Source organism: Coenobita brevimanus, chromosome 5 (genome assembly GCF_032717465.1).
Source record: "Coenobita brevimanus isolate Jiangsu-jjx chromosome 5, ASM3271746v2, whole genome shotgun sequence".
In the NCBI taxonomy this organism is placed as follows: Eukaryota; Metazoa; Arthropoda; class Malacostraca; order Decapoda; family Coenobitidae; genus Coenobita; species Coenobita brevimanus.
Window position 1 is genome coordinate 26,844,582 of NC_136958.1, and position 19,094 is coordinate 26,863,675.

General features: G+C 40.2%; 1 non-coding gene across 1 annotated transcript; it reads left to right on the forward strand.

The window, feature by feature from the left end:
• Positions 1-15,777: 15,777 nt before the first annotated feature.
• LOC145399373 (5S ribosomal RNA) lies at positions 15,778-15,896 on the forward strand. Its single transcript, XR_013897290.1, has one exon. It is a non-coding gene; the product is annotated as a 5S ribosomal RNA (ribosomal RNA).
• Positions 15,897-19,094: the final 3,198 nt, after the last annotated feature.

Below are 19,094 nucleotides of genomic sequence, written 5' to 3' on the forward strand. Positions count from 1 at the left end.
ACACTGTTTTTTTTTTAGTATGGATCCCAAACTACTTGAAAATGGTAGAATAGTGTTTATAGTGTTTGTATCTGGCTGTGGTAATCATATAACGGGTTGTCGGGAAGTGTAAAGTGGAGACTTAGTTACCCTACTTCAGAGGTCTCCACAAGTCCTACGGAAACTGACGAAGGCTCAATAATCATTCCAGGAGAAAGCTGAAGGTATGTGCTATAAGCATATGTAATTTTATTATTCTAGGACTAATAACTGATTTTTAGCAAATATTTTTTGAGGGTCTGTCGGAGCCCAAATAACCCCGCGGGACACGCAAGTAATTGGTAAACAAGCCCGCGGTGTAGGGGTTAATGTTCTCCTAAACTGAAAAAATATATATTACATGGCAGGAAAAATATACCAGAAATATGTCATTAGAGAGAAGCGGTTTAAAGCATAAGATCCTGTGGTGGCAAAGGAAATTATAAGCATTATGCTTCCGTCCATCCTGAATCAACTCTGGGATTTGAGGTTTAATGGTCGGTAGATAGACAGACTGATGTTGATTTCTATACTGATAAAATTAATGATGATGATGATGATGATGATGATGATGATGATGATGATGGTGATGATATTAATGATGACAATGATGAAGGTGATAAGAAAGATGAAGATGATGATAATGATGATGATGGTGATAAGAAAGATGAAGATGATGATAATGATGATGATGGTGATAAGAAAGATGAAGATGATGATAATGATGATGATGGTGATGATGGAAAGGATAATGATGAAGATGATGATGGTGATAATATTAATAATGACGATGATGATGATGATAATATTAATAATGACGATGATGATGGTGATGGTGATGATAAGACAGTGATGATGATGATTCCCTAAAGTTAGTTCATTTAGATGGGGGACGATGCACCAGCCATGATCTGACAACGCCAGTCCAACCACTCAACAACCAGTGCACATACCCAGACATGTTATACCCACCAGTACATTCTTTTGTCTTTGGGAGAAAAAAAAAATCGATATTGTCTTTTGGAATTGGAATCATGATTGGAGTGCCCCTCCCCCAAAATATCTCCACTTAATTCCTACGGTGCCAGTGACCTATTTAGACCATGTGACTGCAAACATCCAAAATTTAACTCCTTTAACTTGCATTCTGTGAATGTGTCCCTGCCTGGATTGAATTTCGGCGTTGGAGCAGCTGCCTTCCCTTCCTTGCGCCTCAAGCATATTGTAGTTTTGTTACAACTATTAGTTACTTTCACCTCTGTGCAACCGCCTCTGCAAAAGTTCCGTTCTTCGTGCTGACGTTCATTAACCCACAACATCATAATAGTGTAAAGCCGCAGGTAGTGGCTTTAATATTTTTGGTTTGTTTGATATTTAAGCTCTGTTATTTTTATTTGCCAAAACTAATGCAAAGTGCTGAGCTACTAACATGAGAGAAGAGGGGCGAAACCTTTGTAGGCAATTTTACATGGCCAATTAACATTATGTTGAAAGCTGTGCCCCCCCCCACACACGCACACACACACACACACACACACACACACACACACACACACACACACACACCTCTCTCTCTCTCTCTCTCTCTCTCTCTCTCTCTCTCTCTCTCTGCATTTATATCACTTAATAACACGTGATTCATAAAAATGCTGATATCCGCAAAGAAAAGGAAACACGAAATATCCCAAGGGCTATTGTTTATTCACATCCCTCCTGAAGATGTAAATAAGCGGAAGCCCTTGGAATATATCGTGCTTCCTTTTCCATTTGGACATCGGCATACATACATACATATCTATCTATCTATATACGAGTATCATCATCATCATCATCATCATCATCATCATCATCATTAGCCATTACAACAAGTCCACTGCTGAACAAAAACCTACCCCAACCTTCTCCAAGAATTTCTTGACTGAACCAATCTCTGCCACGTTTTCCTTCCAGATTTTCTGTATATCATCTCCCCACCGCCTGTCAGGCCTTTTTCTGCTACGCCGGTTATCTCTTATTCCTGCCACATGGTCTGCCCATCTCTATTTCTGTTCTGACCTTTGCTTTGCTCTCTGAAAACGGATTAGTTTATTTTTCATCGACTTCGTCGGCTTCCAGGTCTCAAAACCGCACGTCATAGCTGGAATTATACATTCATTGTATACTCTTCGTTTCATAGAAATTGGCAAGCTACTTTTCATACTGTCTCTGTATTTACCGAAAGCTTTCCATCCAATTGTAATGTGTCTTTTTATTTAGCTATCATGGTCTTTCATTAAATTTAATATTTGTTCCAAGTAATTGTACTCGTCAACTTCTTCAAGAATTTCCTCGCTTAACCTGATGACGCTCTTTGGTGTTTGTGGATTCAACGTTACTTTAGTTTTACTCCAATTCATCTTTAGCGCTACTTTGAGACTTTCTCTGTTCAGGTCATTTAACATTTCTTGCAATGCCTTTGTTGTTTTGAGATTAGGACAATATCATCTGCAATTCTTAAATGGTTTAGCTTCTCTCCATCTGTGTTTACTCCTTTGTTTTCCCAGTCTAGCTTTTTGAAAATACTTTCTAGGAATACTGTAAATAATTTTGGTGAAACGCTATCTCCCTGACGCACGCCCTTCTCAGTCTTAATTTTTTCTGAGTCCTTATGTAATTCAACTGTAGCAGTTCCCTCTTTATATATGTTTCCCAGCAATTTTCCAATGTTCCTGTTCACTCCTTGTTTCTGCAATGAATTTATAATTGCTATGTGCTCCATTGAGTCAAAAGCCCATTCGTAATCAACAAAACCTAAGCACAGTGGTTTATTATATTCTGTAGTTTTCTCAATTAGCTGAATCATTGTGTATAGATGATCAGCAGTCGCGTACCCGCTTCGGAATCTTGTCTGTTCACAAGGTTAGCTTTCCTCCAAATTTGTTGTTATTCTGTTCGTAAGGACTTTAGTGAAAAGTTTATAAATGACTGAATAAACTAATGTGTCGATAGTTACTAAGATCTTTGGGTCACCTTCTTGTAAAGTAAAATAATTATTGCATTACACAGTGTTGTGGGGATTTTATTATTTTTTTATACATTGTCTCATGGACCGAGCGTTAAACTTGGGGGTGAGGGCGCAGGCCCAGATCCAAGCCCCCCCACCCCCAAATATATATATATATATATATATATATATATATATATATATATATATATATATATATATATATATATATATATTGCCAGCAATAATCTATCTATCTATAGCCCGACGCCCTAATATATATATATATATATATATATATATATATATATATATATATATATATATATATATATATATATATGCGTATATATATATATATATATATATATATATATATATATATATATATATATGTATATATATATATATATATATATATATATATATATATATATATATATATATATATATATATATATATATTGCGCTCAAATGTCAAGATTATAACCCTGATCCCCCCCTCGAAAATATTAGGACCTTGTTTACATTAGTATCTGGGGACCAACTAACGCTGGTCAGACCTTCCCTTAGTTCAAATGAGAGAGAGAGAGAGAGAGAGAGAGAGAGAGAGATGTACCAAATAAATGAATTAAACTGGATATACAGTATGTAACGGAAAGCGAGATGTAAGGATGAGTGATGGTGCGATGAATATATACTGTAATAATAATAGTGATGGACATAACGATAAAAATACTACTACTACTAATAATAATAATAATAATAATATAATAATAATAATAATAACAATAATAACAATAATAATAATAATAAAAATAATAGCAGTAATCTATCTATCTATCTATCTATAGCCCGACGCCCTAATCCCGCAAAGGGTAGCCGCAGACAAAACGCCTCCAAGTCGCTCTGTCACCCACCACTTGACTACCCTCCCCCCAACTCACCCCCCCCTCCCTCATATATCTCTCAACTCCATCCCTCCACCTCATCCTCGGTCTACCTCTCCCTCTCCCTCCCTCCACCACCACCTACATTCTGTACACCCTCTTAGTCAGTCTTTCATTCTCCATTCTCTTCACATGTCCAAACCACCTCAGTGTATTTCTCCTAATCTTCTCAACCACATCCACATCCACCCCACAGCGTTCCTTCACTTCTTCATTCGTTAACCTGTCCCTCCACGTCACTCCACATGCTCCTCTCAAGTAACTCATTTCCACTGCTCTCACTCTTGACTTGTTCCCCTCTTGCAAGGTCCATGCCTCGCTTCCATACTTCAGGGTAGGGATCACAATACTATCATGCAGTGACTTCTTAACTTCCATACTCACCTCCCTATTTCTCATCACTGCTTTCAGTGTACCAACAACCTTCCTTCCCTGCTGTACCCTTTCACGCACTTCATCCCCCAAAGTTCCATCCTTACTCATCACACTACCCAAGTACTTTAATGTGTCATAAAACACTTTGTAGTTGCTTGTAGAGAAGTTTTATATATATTAGACTTGTGGACGAGCGGTTGTTATACTTGAGTAGCTTTGTACGTTGATAATCTTGTTTCCCTTTTGTCATGTAATGACAGGAGAGGTAAAGAATAGTATGGGACTATTTTTATTTGTCTTGGAAATATTAACAAGTCTCTCACACAGAGCGAAGTATAAAGCAGAGTCCCGCTAGCTATCTCCCTATCTCTCTCTGTCTCTCTCTCGAGCTCCTAAGCCCTTCTCCCTGCGACCTGTCTGTTCTATGGCTAGCTTCCTTCTGAGCTCTCTTTCCTAAATTCTGGTGAAACAGGAGACGTATCACGTGTGTTCCCTGTGGATGGAAAGTTCTAGAAGCCTGTGTGTGAGTATGTGTGTATGTTTGTGTATGGTCACTAGGCGCTGTCGTGTGCCTATAAAGCATTCCTTGAGTTAAGAGTGTGTAAGCATGTTTAGCATTGCTCGATTCTTGCAGACACAGTACCTTCTCATCATCTGACTTCCTGCTTCTATCTGTCTCTCTATCTATCTATTTATCTATCTATCTATTATGATTTTGTAATTATAATATGGAGTCCTAATAAATGCACTCATATTCTCCATATCCTCACCATCCAACCTCACTGCACACTCTGTGACTTCATTCCTCTCAAACACCATAACTTTACTTTTGTTTACATTAACTTTCAGATTCCTCCTCCTACACACTGTCCCAAATTCATTCACCAAACCTTGCAACTCCCATTCATCTTCACTCAACAGTACTGTATCATCAGCAAACAGCAACACTGGAATCTTCCAAATCTCACCCTCATTCATTAGAGCCACCCCCACATCCACTGCCCTACCCTGCACCTCCTTTACAACCCCATCCATGTATATATTAAACAGCCATGATGATGAAATAGAGGGGGACAGGGCGACATGGAGGCGATTTGTTAGTGGCCATCCCTCACGGGATTAAGGCGTCTGGCAATAGATAGATGATGGTGACAATGATGATAAAAAAGATGACGATGATGATAACGATGATACTACTACTACTACTACTACTACTACTATTACTACTACTACTACTACTACTATTACTATTACCACTGCTGTTGCTGCTGCTATTACTAACAACAGCAACAACAATATTCTCTTGCTGCAGAGGATTATTAACATAAAGTCATAGAAAAAAAAAAAAAAAGGCAGCCATACTTAGATTGGGCATTTCAGATTTTAGGTGGAACCTTTAAGCCATCTAATGATGCTGGACCCAAGTTTAAGGAGTGAGAGTTTCAAGCTTCACGAGTGGGATAAGAGATTCATTTTGGACTGGACCCATGTGACGCTAACTTTATGATTCTCTTTCTCTCTCCTCGCTCACTCTCAGCCCACACTCTCTCTCTATTCCTTGTCACTCGCTCAGTTTCTTCGTAACTCTCTGTCTCCCTCGCTAACTTTGTTCTTTCCTGATTCTCTCTCTCTCTCTCTCTCTCTCTCTCTCTCTCCACCCGTGTCATTTCCTCCACTGTTTCCTGCTTCTCCATCTTCATTCTTTCCTCCCACTTTTCTTTGTTACCGTAATTTCCTTTCTCATTCCCAGTCTTTTTCCTTGTCACGTCTTTCTCATTTCTCTTCTCCCCTCCTCCCCTCTCCTCGTCTCCTACCCTTTGTCTCTCCACCTTCCTAATTTACCTTCTCTCTTTGCTTCTTTGTCCTTCCCCTCCGTCCCTTCGCTTCCTTTCTCATTCTTTCCCTTCCTTTCCTTTCTCTTCCCTTCTCTTCCTTTTTCTCTCATTCTTATCCTTTCTCCTCTGTCTCTTCTTCAGAACCACCTCTTCGATCGAGTAATATTCTGTCTCTCCTGTTTATTATATCCTCAGTACTCCTACAAATGCGTTTCTCGTTGTCATTCACTCGTCTCTCTTTTCTTCTCTATCTCTCATGCCTGCGTCGCATTCTTTACCTTAGTCTTTTTTTTTTTTCAGTGCTTCCAATTTCATCTTTCTCCACATACGTTTCCAATTTCTTACCTCTCTCTCTCTCTCTCTCTCTCTCTCTCTCTCTCTCTCTGGGGACCGGGTGGCTCAGTGGTAGAGCGCCTGACTCAAGACCGAAGGGTCAAGAGTTTGCGTCCCGCTCGGGTAGCTGCCCGGCTGGGAGAGGTAGAGCTCTCCCTCCACCTTGCGTGGCTATATGATCGATCAAGGTCTAGCTAGGAGGAATCTCTCTCTCTCTCTCTCTCTCTCTCTCTCTCTCTCTCTCTCTCTCTCTCTCCTTCATCCTCATACTTTGCATCACTCCCTCTCCTTTTACAGAAAATTACTCCCTTCTCCCTCCCAATCTCCATCTTCTCTCCTCCAACTTTTTGCGCTGTCTCTCTGTCATCCATGTACATTTATGTACATGACGTGCTATAGTTGTTTCACCTTAACTTGGCCTACTGTAGATTTTCGCCCATTTGTTCCTTACTGACAGGAAAAGTGTTACGGTTCTACTTCCTTGCCACTGCACTTCCTCGTAACTATCATCTTATTCTTGTGCTGAAGACGTAGATAGGGCATTTTTTAGGCCGTTACACAAAAAATAAAAAAAAAAATAGTTTACTTCAATCTTGTTACCTCCAGACTTTTTTCTTCAACTTGGGAACGATTTCTCGTAGTAAAAAAACAATAGACGGTCATACCTAACTTCAGCAAAATAAGGCCATTGAAGGCCATATCTAACACAGAAAAAAAATCTCTTACTTTTATGAAAATCGTCTGATGGCAGCAAGAATATAATAAAAATCAAGTACTTGGAATGAAACATGTTTTTTATTTTTTTTAACCCCCTTGAATTCGAAGCCCCCCCTTTCATTTCTCTCCTAGCAAATGTTGATTTCATTAAGTTTTGGGAGAACCTAAAGCCTGAATTTTTATCGGTTAAGGAAGCTCTCTAACGCCTCTTTCTAAGCGCTATATTTTGCCTATTGCACCCTACCACCCTCTTGTGTGCAGGTCATTCTGAAATTTTCGTATTCTACCTAAACAGTGTACAGCAAGATACTGAGCAGCTGTATCCAAAAATAAATAACTAAAGTACAGGTGATAGGGAGCTTCCTTAACTTTCCGGATTACAAGCCTATCTGATTGCTGCAGCTCGCAAATTTAATCTGGAATGAAGGAAGTCGTCTTGGGATGGCAGTGATACAAAACAATACAAAGTGTCCCGTGCTCCCCATCTCTTTCAGATTTGTTTTCACTGCTCTTTTCAATTCCTTTCCCTAGTCCCCTGTGTATCAGTCTCTGTTTCCCCTCACTCTGAACCCTCGTTCTCCCCTCGCCTTCCCCTATTACTATCTCTTCAATCTCAATTTCTTCAGAGTGTGCCTTATAGGCCTATATTTAGAGTTTTTCTCTATTCGTTTTATTGTAACTTGGCCAAACATTTGCCATCTCTCAATCTTGATTGCCGGGTGTAACAATTTATTAACGTTAGAATATGATGCTAGTCTTGAACTCCTTGCCGGATATCGACCAAACGTTTGTCAGTGATACAGTATGAAGGGATGAAGAACTGATTAGGTCAGCAAAGTCAAAAGGTCGAAGGTAAAGGTCATATACGTGTGGTTAGGATATCCACTGAACCTTTCCACAGATTCGAGCATTCTTTTGTTGGTGATATAGAATAAAGGGATGATGAACAAGTTAGGTCAGCAGGGTCAAGGGGTCAAAGATCAAGGTCATATGCAGTCAACTTACTTTATGTTTAGTCTCATTTCTACCATCTTTTCTTCTCAACTCTCTCCTTCCCTTCACCCCTTTCCTTTCCTGCATCTCCTCCCTCTCTTCGGATGTGGGCCGATGCAGCATCTCATGAATGGCATCCCAGGAATCGCTGGAGTTCCCTCTGTCCTCTCTCTTTCTCTCCTGTGTGTGTGTGGGAGGTGGAGGAAGCTTGTATTTTCGTTGGGTTGGGGACTCACTAACACCTCTTCTCAAATGATTTATTTTGCATATTAACCTACATAAAGCTTAGGTGTCAATATGTATAAATAATACATGGCTTTCATTTGGAAAGCCATAACATGCTGCAATAAATTTTGTGGCTTGAGCAGTAACATCAGTCAGCTCTTCTTGTTGCCACCCTAATCTAGTAAGTGTCTTCCCACTCTTTATTGCCTTTAACATTGCTCCTTTACCAGTACCCCATAAAAATGAAACACTGTCACACCCTGTAAGAACGTGGGCAGGTACGTAACGGACTGTTGAGGAGAGCTCCAACATACTTATCCTCTTCCTTACAACTAATCCTTCTGCTTACACTCTTCATCTTTCCTCTCCATAGGGCTCCTCAGATCACAACCTTATTACCTTAACCTGTCCTATTGCTCCAATACAGCCTGTGGACCCTCCAAAGAAACGTCATCTGTGGCACTTTGGAGCTGCAGATTGGGAGGCCCTCAGGCAATACTTCTTTGATTTTCCCTGGAATGATTATTGTTTCCATAGCCAGGAGCCATTTGAGTTTGCCTTGAGCATTACGGAGGTTATTCTCTCGGGCATGGAAACATACATTCCCTTCTCATATCCTTTGACTAATGAAAGAAAGCCTTGGTTTAATCACGCTTGTTCTAATGCTGTCATCCCTGAATCACATCTTATTTATGTTTGTGCCTGGAATCGTTCTAAGTCTGTTCTTCGCTCGGCTAAAAATAATTTCATCCGTACTAAATTCTATCAACTCTCCAACTCAAATTCTTCCCGCTCCTTCCGGCACCTTGCCAAAAACCTTTCTACCAACTTTACCTCATCATCCTTCCCCCTTCTTTTCTGTTCTGATGGCACTGTAGTTATTTCTTCTTCTGATAAAGCATATATCTTCGCTCATACTTTCTCCTTCACTTCCACCTTAGATGATTCCGGTGCTGTTCCTCCCTCACTTCACCCCCCTCAGACTTCCTCATGGCTGACATTAACCCGAGGCATCCCGATGATGTATGGATACATTGCCACGTTTTGTCAAGGTGACACCCGATGACGTATCCATACATTTTGCAATTGCGAGGTCCATCATTTGCACATTTATCAAATTTCGCTTGTGATTTTTGGTACGTATATGCAGGCAAATGAAAATAAGGTATGGTCCTTCTGTGTTGTCTGGGGAAGGCCTGAGTGGTGTGGCAGGAGAGAGTGGTGAAAGGGAAAGTGGTGGTGGGAGGGAGGCAGACCAAGCACGTGGCGTACGTGGGCAGCAGGCAGGCGAGAAAGATTCGCTCCCTAGCAGGTCTTCCGTCCCGCAGTATTCCCGCACTTCTTACCCACAGACCCGTGATGTGGGGAAAGGAAGGAAAGGGAAGGGAAAGGAGAAAGGAAAAGAGAGAGGGAAGCGGAGCATGAGTGGGGAAGGGTGCTGCTCTCCACCTCCCCAACCTCCCCCACCACCCTCGCCTCCCCACCCTGACAAGGAATATCACACCTTGTTACATTACTTATACTGTGTGTGCTCCGATAATATGACGCTCACTGTAAAAGTAAGGCCGGTACATATGCGATATTAGGATGCTCAATATAATAGTAAGGCCTGTAAGTATGTGATAACAATTATATGAAGTGGAAACAGGTGTAATGTTAGTGGAAAAGTATAAGCTGAATAGCCTAATAGAGTGTAAATTGAAACAAATCGTAGCGAGTTCACACACTATGTATATATGCGATAATATGATGCTCATAATATAATAGTTAGGCCTGTAAATATGTGATAACAAATATATATAGTGGAAACGGGCGTAATGTTAGTGGAAAAGTATTATATAAGTTGAAAAGTAGAGTGTAAGTTGAAACAACAGTCATAGTGAGTTCGCTCACTATGTACAAAGACACAACTATCTTCCCAAAGTTTGACGAACACATAGAGGAAAAATCGAACGATTAGCAACACGGTAGTAGTGATTGGGTTTTCATCGTATTTTGCCCGGAGTAAATTATCTTTGGACGGAACTAGGATGATCGTTTTGTCTTTCATTGTAAATATGCGATAATATTACGCTAAATATAATTGTAAGGCCTGTAAATATGTGATAACAGTCAATAAAGTGGAAGCGGGTGTAATGTTAGTGAAAAAGTATTATATAGGTTGAAAAAAGAGAATGTAAGTTCAAACAACAGTCACAGTGAGTTCATACACAATGTAAATATGCGCTAATATTATGCTAAATATAATCTCAAGGCCTGTAAATATGTGATAACAGTTCTGTAAAGTGGAAACTGGTATAAAGTTAATGGAAAAAGTATTATATAAGTAGAGAAAATGAAATGTATGTTGAAACAACAGTCATAGCACATCATATGTGACCGATTTGGGCAATTTCGCTTTGCTCACTCAATGGAACAATGCTTATTTCGCTTATATTTTTGTGTGAAAATAAATATAGTCATGTACTACATGTTATTTTGTTCCAAATTTATAAATATCTACCAATTCTGAGTGATATCCAATACGTACTTCAACCATAAAAAACGGGACAGCAGCCGAGCGCCATCTACAAAACACAGGACCAGGTGTGCGATGGCTGACCTGTTTTGACCATTTCTAGTATCAGGTGTGCACTTTCTCTGTAATCTGCCATCGTTTCTCACCAAAAGCGGACGTTTGAGCCAAAAAAAAAAAAAACTATCCAAAATCTGCCGGGACTGGGGGGGGGGGTGTCAGTGGTGGAAAATCGGCCTGGATGGGGCGGCTTAAAATTTCTTCAGCTGATGTATTTTCTGCAATCACTGGTCATAATACTAGCAAGGCATATCGGCCTGATGGAATCCCGATTTTTGTCCACAAGAACTGTGCTTCAGTGCTTACACCCTGCCTAGGCAAACTCTTGCCTTTGTCTTTCAACTTGTACCTTTCCTTCTTGCTGGAAGTTTGCTTTCGTTCAACCAGTCCCAAAGAAGGGTGACCATTCTCCACCCTCTGAATATCATCCAATTGCTTTAACCCACCGCATCCCGGCAAATTTTTCACCAATAACCCCCCCCCCCAATCCAGGAAGATTTTCAAAATTTTTTTTTTTGGCTAAAACCTCCACTTTTTACGAGAAACATCAAAAATTCAGGGAGAAAGTGCTCAGTTGAGTTTAGAAATATGGTAGAGGTAACAGTACCTTCACCTTGCTACCGTGTCCTCTCAGGCCAGGCTCCAGAGAAAACATTTTCTATGGGAGGGATAACTATTCCAAACCATTCATAGTTGGTTAAATAGTTAATTATTTGGTAAGAATTTATATGTAGTACAAGAGTATATTGGTTTGCAGACAAAAATATAGACAATAAAAGCATTGTTCACTCACCATGCATATCAACATATTGCATCTTCTATTACTACATTACCACCTCATCACTTCTGCTTCTTTCTTCCTCTGGCTTGTTTCTTCCTTTGTCCTCCCCCTCAGGAATCAATTTCTCCTTGAATTTCATCACTGGAGAGACCGTGGTGCGACATGTCTTTTCTGGCCAGGTCACTGCTAACAGGTGAGTTGCCGAGAAAATGGTGTGCGAGGGGAGGGAGGGTTAGGTGGAGCTAGGCATTATCCCTGCCTAGCGCTGGGTAGACAAAGGTCTCCCATATATGCCTACCAAAAATCTCCTGTGAAACTTGAATAATGTGCAAATGACAGACCTCGCAATTGCAAAATATATGGATATGTTGTCGGGTGTCACTGTGACAAAATGTGGCAACGTATCCATACATCGTTGGGATACCTCGGGCTAACATCCTGTGCCTCAAAAGTTTTTGAGTCAATTCTTAACAGAAAAATTTTAAAGCATCTTACCTATGACAGCCTCCTTTCTGATCGTCAGTATGGGGTCCGTCAGGGATGCTCCACTGGTGATCTTTTCACCTACCTTTCAGACTTCTGGTCATCCTCCTTTCGGGACTTTGGCGAAAGCTTTGCCATTGCACTTGACATCTGAAAGGCTTTTGATCGAGTCTGCATAAATCTTTAACTTCCAAACTCCCCTCTTACTGTTTTTATCCTTCAATCTGTGCATTCATCTATAGCTTCCTTTCTGGCCGTTCTATAGCTGCTGTTGTACAAGGCCATCGTTCTTCTTCTAGATCTATCAACAGCAGTGTTCCTCAGGGCTCTGTCCTATCACCAATTCTCTTCCATTTCTGCATCAATGCACTTTCTAAGCTGTACATCTAACCCTATCCACTTGTACGCTAATGATTCCTCCCTTCATCTTTGCTTTCAGTTCCCGCAATGTCCATCTCAGCAGTTACTTCAATAAACAAGGGATGAGACTATGGTACACCTAATGTCTGACTTGGCTCGTATCTCTGACTGGGGTAAAAATAATCATGTTCTTTTTAATGCGGCTAAGACTCAGTACTTACACCTATCAACCCGACACAATCTTCCACAGAAGTATCCACTAATGTTTAGTAATATCCAGCTAAGTTCTACATCATCCTTGAACATGCTTCTGATTTCATTCACTCAGAAACTATCTTGGAAAGATCATTTTGGATCTCTTGTGAAATCTGCTTCCAAAAGAGTAGGTGTGCTAAGCTGATTTAATACTTTCTTTACCCTTGGACAGTTGTTGACTTTATACTGGGGTTTTATTCACCCCTGTTTAGAGTACAACTCTCATGTGTGGGGAGACTCCCCACATACAGCTCTTCTCAATAGGGTGGAGTCAAAGGCTTTTCGTCTTATCAACTCTCCTTCTCTTACTGGCTCCTTTTAACCATTGTCTGTTCGCCGCACTGTTGCGTCTTTATCTCTTTTCTATCGCTACTATTGTTACTGCTCCTCTGAACCGTCTACTTGCATCCATCCACCTCTACAATGGGTGCATAGCACCCGTCTAGCAACAAACTCTCATCCCTTTTCTGTCCAACTCTCTAATGCAAGAGTTAACCGTTACTCCCAGTCCTTCATTTATGCAACAGGTTAACTCTGGAACTGTCTCCCTCTGTCTGCATTTCCCACTTCCTATGATCTCCAGTCTTTCAGACGCAGTGTGTCCAGGTATCTCAGAATGAACGGATCTTGAATTTGGCTCTCTTTTGTATTGTTTTTGTTTTGGAAGGAACGGTTTGTGGGCTCCTGGCCTTTGGTTTCTTCTTTCTAGCGTAATGTATATATATATATATATATATATATATATATATATATATATATATATATATATATATATATATATATATTTGCAGATACACATAAACAAACTAACAAACAAACACACACGAAATTAACTCGACCTTACTCGATATGTAACATATGAAAAAAGGACCTTCTAGGGAAATTTTTACGCTCATGGAATGGGTAATACGAAAAATACTGGAAACGTTTTGTCAGTCGCATTATTAATGGTTGCAATGGTAGCAGTAGTAGTAGCAGTAGTAGTAATAGTATGGTTATAGTAGTTGAATTGTAATAGTAGTAGTAATAGCAGTATTGTAGTAGTAGTAGTAATAGCAGTATTGTAGTAGTAGTAGTAATAGCAGTATTGTAGTAGTAGTAGTAGTAGTAGCAATAGTAGTACGGTAACAGCAGTAGTAACAGTAGTTGTACTGTAGTAGTAGCAGTAGTTGCTGTTATTGTAGTAGTAGTAGTAGTAGCGGCAACAATAGTAGTAGTAATAGTAGCAGTAGATGTTGCTGTTGTTATTGATGATGATTTTTGAAGTATCGCAGTAGCATTAGAATATTACCTTTAGCATTAATATTAGGATTAGTATTATTATTAGTAGTAGTAGTAGCAGCAACAGCAGCCCCAGGATCATCTAAAACAAGAACCTGGTGGACTGCAGGTTTGAGATGATCTACGGCAGTTCACTATCCTAATTTAGGGGGATGGGGAAGTAGTTAAGGGTCGTCTGTATAACTAGGCAGAGAAGCGACTTTTTTTTTTTTTTTTTAATCGGCTCCACCTCATGAAGGTGTCCATCTCCAGCACCTGCTAGTACTAGAATACGGGTTAATTAAGTTCATAGGAAAATAGTCACTACTAGGAGACAGCAACCATGAAAAAGTATTCTCATGATACTTCAATAAAATAAATATAAAGAATGCGTCATTAATGCAGAAAATTTGTGATAAGAAAGTCACCCTGTCAATTTCACCATCACCCCTGTTCCCCAAAACTAGTACGTAAAAAAAAAATAATAATAATAAATAAAAAAAATGGAGGGTATGTGCTGGTATCTGAAAATTACTTTTAATATATGTTTCCGGGAAATAGTAGAGTAATGTAGGTTAAAAAAGACTATATATCTATCAACCAGTCCTATTTTTGACACAGCCCGCAGCGTAGGGCCCGTTGCTAGGCTGATCAATCTCGACATTGATTGAGCATAAAAAATAAACGGCATTCATAAATAAAGTAGTTTCTATACTCACTCTTAACTGATTGAAATACTAGAACTGTCCCCACATTGACCCAGCAAACATGATTGTGTTGGATCAGAACCATACCGATGCTGGCTTGCGATGGGACGTGATGTTGGAATGGTACAGGGAAGCCAGATGACCTGAATCGTCCCAGTGCGAGTGCCGACAACCGTTTGCACATACTGTAGGTCCAAATACGGTTCTGTTCTGGCCCAGCATCATGTTTGTATCGGAAGCCAGTAATCAAATCTTCATTGGGTGTAAGGAATTGAGCCAGTTTACAAGTGTGTCTGGATAGCACGAAATTTACATATCTTGAAATTTACTCTTTCTTCCTTTGACGGAATAACATTGTAAACTTTTAACCTTTAAATGCTTCCCTAAAAAAAAGAAAAATCATGATTCAAACCTTTGTGCTCAGAATGCCTACCATACAGTAAACAACACCTGATTTACTGAGTGGAGTCTCTCTTACCCAAGTTACATCTATGAATACACACTATGTTGCCAGCACAGTATCTCCATCTGTCCCGAATTGCTGCCTAGTGATGGAATGTCTGAAATGAAACAAATTAATTAACTACCTGGTGTTGGACTCGAACCCGTGCCTCCAGTACATCTGATATGCGCATCTTACCACTGAGCCACGGACAACTTTCGCAGTGATTAATGCAGCTCTGGCCATTTTATAGACCCAATTCTATATATTGTGTGTGTTTACCAATGCCCCTTTAACATTAATATTATCAATTATGATGCAGTAAGCTGAAAAGTTCAGTTCCACAAAAAAATTCCCAAAAGTAAGACTTTTGTTTTATAACAAAAAAACTCCCATCTCTGTTGAAATTTCTGTATTATATAAAATATATATCAGTTATCCAATATATGAAAATGATCTGTGATGGATTATTTATAATTATATCTCTCAGTGGGCATACCACGTTGAGTACACCGCTTCCCGTCCGATCAGCGAAGTTAAGCAACGTTGGGTCTGGTTAGTACTTGGATGGGTGACCGCCTGGGAACACCAGATGCTGTTGGCATCCCTACGTGTCAAGTGGGGTTGGTGGAGGATTAGTGCCCCTCCCTGTAAAACAATTGACTCTAAGCCCTTGGCCACCCCGTGTGGGATACGTGGCGTCTGGCAATGAATGAATGAAAAATATCTCTCAGTTGTTAGCTGCTTGATTGGCGTGATGAGCAATACATAGCTTGGGCCAACATTTTATTACCATTCTTGCTTCAGTTTTCGAAAAAAGTTATATTTATATATCCATCCAATACATGTTTTACACCAATAGGCCCATTATCTCTCTCTCTCTCTCTCTCTCTCTCTCTCTCTCTATCTATCTATATCTATATATATATATATATATATATATATATATATATATATATATATATATATATATATATATATATATATATATATATAACCATTACTGCCAGGAATCGGTTCAGTGTATGGTTACCATTTCAGCCCAATGTTGGGAAAAGTTTTATTTATGTATCGGCCGAACACAAGCTTTACATCAATTGGCCTGATATAAACAGAATATTATGGCTAGGATTCGGACCAGTGCATGGTTGCCATTTTCCCTTAGTTCCATTATATGCCAGTTGCTGGCCCTTCACTTCAGTGTTTGCTGGGTACGTGTCAATTCATGTAAATATATACCGTACTGCTGTATCAGACTAATTCATAACTATTACAAAACAATCTGTTAGCCAGCATTGGTTATGTATCAGACCATTAACCTGCCCCATCCCGTCGACGTATGGGTACGTTGCAACATTTTGCATTTGCCAGTCCCGACGACGTACTGGTACGTCGTGCAATTGCAAGGTCCCTAATTTGCACAATTTTCAATTTTCACGTGTGATTTTTCGTACATATACACGGGACACCTTCCTCTATTCCTCTACAAGATGCCGAGCAGGGACAATGCCTTACACTGCATAACCTCCCCCCTCCCCCCTTCACGCCATTGTCTCGGCAATTCACCTGTTACCAGTGACCTGGCCAGTAAAGACATTCAGGGCCAGAGTGATTCCCCAATCGATGATACTGTGGAGGACAAAGTTTACATAGCATTATAGGAAGAACCAGTCAGAAATAATGATCAGGTAATGTGGCAAAAGAAGGTCAGGTATGGTGATGAGTTAGTGAGTGAAACAATGCTTATAATGCGTATATTACTGTTTGAAAACCAATATGCTCTCGTACTACATATAAATTCGTACCAAGTAAATAAATAAATATCGTTTATGAGTGGTGTGAAATAGTTACCCTCCCACAGAACTCGTTTTCTTTGGTGCCAGCCTGTTAGAAAACCCAGTCAGGGAAGGAGGTACTGGTACCTGGATCGAGTATTTTAAACCTCAGGTGAGCGATTTTTCTATGAATTTTCGATGTTTCTCACCAAAAGCGGAGGTTTTAGCCAAAAAAAAAAAAATCGAAAATACCTCGGAATTGGGGGGTGTCAGAGGTGCGAAATAGCTCAGGACGTGACGGGTTAAAGGCAAAACTGCATATCCGTTTTTTTTTTTCTTTTTACAAGTTGAGAGACCACCTCTGAATTACCCTGAACTGAGCTGAACATCATTCATGTCTGTTGCATAGTGGTATTCAGTAGCACAATACAAGGTGATTTAAAGGTGGTTTTGCAGCTTGGAAAGTTTGTGATAAGTCTGTTTACATCTTGCGGCTCTCAAACATCTGCAGTTTAAAATTTTTAGTTTTTTGTTAACCCCTATTCACTGGCTGACATGTATGCATGACAGGATTCAGGGAGCGGAGAGCTGCTGGTTGACTTGATATACCACACTCACCTTCCCGCCACTGTTTGAGCATGGGACCATTTTCTGTGATACCTACGGGTTAGGTAGGTCCCCCAGGTACCCCGCAGTTGCTCAGTTCAGTTTGTGCTCAGGAGTGGTAGTGAGAGGAGCCATGTCATCTTCCTTGACATCGTCCAGTTCCATCCCACCGCATCAAGGGCTGATTGCCTCATCAACCCCTGCAAAAATTCAGCCCTTAGTGCCAAGTAAAGGGCTTAGTGATAGTGCCATAGGACGTGCCCTTGACGATACTGTCTCCTCAGATACGTCCTTTGAGGAGAAAAAAAGCTACGATGTGGAAAGCCAGCTCTCTCGCCCTCCAACCCCTACTCGCTCTCCAACGTCAGAGAGGGCTCTCCAACTTCTCCAGGAGGAAGGGACAGTCGATGAGAGTGATGATTTCGGCGGTGAGGAGGCGCAAGATGACCCAGGACATCGGGAAAGTGACGCAGACCTGGCGGTCATCTGCGGAAAAAAATGCCGCAGAACCGTTTCCCCCATACTCTCGCCGCCTGCTTGCCGACATATCTTCCTCCAGTGCTCTCCCACGCCTCAGCCTACCACTTCAAGGGCAGAATCTCCACAATCAGGTCCTTCATGAGTGGTATGAGTACTGAGTAGGTGTGTGGGTAAGTGTAAATAGTGTACAGCAGTCCAGAAGTTTGTGTATGTTCATAAATGAGTGAAATGTGTCATATTATAAGTGAATTATAGAAAGTGCTAAGATATAAGTCTTTTATAAGTTCTACAAGTGCATGTAAGTGATTTATAGTAAGTGCAATACAGGAGTTGATACTGTTTATTGGATATTGGTTAGAAAATTATTGGATATACCTTGAGTTTGCCTAGCTGTTACCTGAAAGAAAACCACTTGTGAGTGGGCCACAATGAACAATACTTGCTTCTCTGTACCTAAATTATTTCACTCAATACTCAGGGGGATTGTGCCAAATATGAGCATCAATGTATCTGTGATGTGAAGTACTAATAATGTTAGTTGTGTAAAACATTTATATGATTTCCACTATAACCCTGATTAGGACAAAGCAGTCTGATTTACAGTATAAATAATTACCTCATACTCTACGACCATGCATGAAAGAGCAACAGCACTTACTTGTCAAAGTGAAATTACCCATAATCGTGATGTATAGTGCAGTTCTAAGTGTCTTAGTAAAGGAGAAATATGATTATTTACGGAAGAAGTGAGTACTGAAAAACGACGAGATATTTCCTTTCCCACACACCTACAATGCATAGTGGCATGGTGGTTTGGGCGGTAAATCCTTGGGTGAGCCACATGAACTGGGTGATGACTCATTTTCACGGCGGTGAGTAAGGAGGAGTAGAAAAACAACGAGTGGAATATTCCACATTCCAAGGACGCACAGGCAGTATTA